Source organism: Crocuta crocuta, unplaced genomic scaffold (assembly GCF_008692635.1).
Source record: "Crocuta crocuta isolate KB4526 unplaced genomic scaffold, BGI_CrCroc_1.0 scaffold113, whole genome shotgun sequence".
Lineage (NCBI taxonomy): Eukaryota > Metazoa > Chordata > Mammalia > Carnivora > Hyaenidae > Crocuta > Crocuta crocuta.
In genome coordinates, this window is record NW_027530368.1 from 10,535,613 (window position 1) to 10,535,851 (window position 239).

Genomic DNA, 239 nt, shown 5'->3' on the forward strand with positions numbered 1-239 from the left:
CGCAGCTCCGAAACGCAGGCGACAGAGCTAGCGTGCCGTGGTCTGCACTGTCCTCCTTCCCTAGTTGCCGGGGGACGCTCTGCTCTGGTAGTGTCCGGTGACGAGGTGAGCAGTTTGTGGGGACGCCCCTTTGAGGTGCCCAGGGGCCGCGCCTGCCCTACTGCAGGGCCCGAAGGCTAGGGGTTTTCTGTTAACCTGAGGGTCCGGAATGCCGGGTGTGCGCCGTTCTCCGTTGCCTT

The 239-nt window shown here is 64.9% G+C and overlaps 1 protein-coding gene across 3 annotated transcripts in view; it reads left to right on the forward strand.

Moving 5' to 3' along the window:
• The first annotated feature begins 21 nt into the window (after window positions 1–21).
• The window catches only part of WDPCP (WD repeat containing planar cell polarity effector), a 390,456-nt gene continuing 390,238 nt past the window's right edge, over window positions 22–239 (forward strand). For 2 of the 3 annotated variants that reach the window (XM_077766434.1, XM_077766437.1), the window contains exon 1: window positions 22–105. The gene's annotated coding sequence lies outside the window, so the exon portion shown is untranslated. The remainder of the gene's footprint in view (window positions 106–239) is intronic. The other variant, XM_077766436.1, reaches the window with a different exon arrangement.